Here is a 1,657-nt window from a genome sequence, read left to right as displayed (position 1 = left end):
ATTGAATTCCAGGTCAGCCTGGGCTAGAGTGAGACCCTACTTGGGGGAAAAAAAAAAACAAAAAACACAAAAACTTCCAGTTATTTCAACAAGTCCATGTAAGTCCAGTAAGTTCTGAAGGGAAAGTCCCAAAATTGGAGACTCCCACACCCTCGAAAACCAGAAACTGACCACTGTTGGGGGACCGAAGGGTCACAGGCCTTGTTAACTGTCCATAAACACAACCGCAAAATTCACATACTGTCTTATATTGGAAGATAGTCATTCTTAGAGCAGTGGAGATTTTTATGTAGGCCAAGAGCTGTAAGGATGATCTGCTATCTGGGCCCCGAGCCATTTCTTGCAGTCTTCTGCATCCAGATTCTTTGGGCCAGATCATAAACAGAAGCCATGGGCCAGAGGAGCCCTCTTTTCTTCACCATGTGAACAGCTGCCAAAAGGCATTAATGTATTGTTTTAGAGCAAGCTGTTACTTAAATATACATATGATTGTAAATTCCAGATTTGTTTTGTTATTTATATCAAGGCTGACCTGGAATTCACTATATCGTCTTAGTCTGGCCCGTAATTCACAGAGATCATACTGCCTCTGCCTCCCAAATATTGGGATTAAAGGCAGAGCAGAAGGTGTTTGTTTTTTTATATATATATATGGAACACATCACAAATTTGCATGTCATCCTTGCGCAGGGGCCATGTTAATCATTCCAATGTTAGTATATATGCTGCCAAAGCAAGCACCAGAAAGCTTTTAATTTCATGTACACTAATACCATTAGTCCGGAGTCCTTTTCAGAAATGCCTCACCTGTACATATATATTGAAATAGTTTACTTTACCTATGTTTTTCATTAATAGTTCCAAAGCGTAAGGTCTTGAATTAAGGTCTATGATCCATTTAAAAAAAAATTTTTTTTGTTCATCTTTATTTATTTATTTGAGAGTGACAGAGAGAGAAAGAGGCAGATAGAGTGAGATTGAGAACGGGCACGTCAGGGCTTCCAGCCACTGCAAACGAACTCCAGACGCGTGCGCCCCCTTGTGCATCTGGCTAACGTGGGTCCTGGGGAATCGAGCCTCAAACTGGGGTCCTTAGGGTTCACAGGCAAGCGCTTAACCGCTAAGCCATCTCTCCAGCCCTATGATCCATTTTGAATTGATTTTGGGGCAGGGTGAGAATTATGGATTTACTTTTATACTTCCACATGTGGAAATCTAGTTTTTCCTAGTGCCTTTTAAAAAACATTTTATTTACCTATTTTATTTGAGACTGAGAGAGGGAGAGATAGAGAGTGAGAATGGGCGTGCCAGGGCTTCCAGCCACTGCAAACGAACTCCAGGCGCATTTGCCACCTTGTGCATCTGGTTTATGTGGGACCTGGAGAATCGAACCTGGTTCCTTAGGCTTTGCATGCAAAGGCCTTAATTGCTAAGACATCTCTAGTCCCCTAGTGCCATTTTTGTTTTCGAGGTAGGGTCTTACTCTGGCCCAGGCTGACCTGGAATTCACTATGTAGTCTCAGGGTGATCCTCCTACCTCTGCCTCCCAAGTGCTGGGATTAAAGGCGTGCGCCACCATGCCCGGCTTCATTTTTTTTTAAGAGGCTATCTTTTCTTAAACGTATGGTACCTTTTTCAAATAATAGGTATCTGTACC

At 42.5% G+C, this 1,657-nt stretch overlaps 1 pseudogene; it reads right to left on the bottom strand.

Moving 5' to 3' along the window:
- Positions 1-645: 645 nt before the first annotated feature.
- Positions 646-741, bottom strand: LOC123456899 (annotated as a pseudogene).
- Between the last annotated feature and the right edge of the window lie 916 nt (positions 742-1,657).

This window comes from Jaculus jaculus, chromosome X, assembly GCF_020740685.1.
Source record: "Jaculus jaculus isolate mJacJac1 chromosome X, mJacJac1.mat.Y.cur, whole genome shotgun sequence".
In the NCBI taxonomy this organism is placed as follows: Eukaryota; Metazoa; Chordata; class Mammalia; order Rodentia; family Dipodidae; genus Jaculus; species Jaculus jaculus.
Note: the sequence above shows the minus strand (reverse complement) of the source record. Positions and strands in the feature narration are given on the sequence as shown.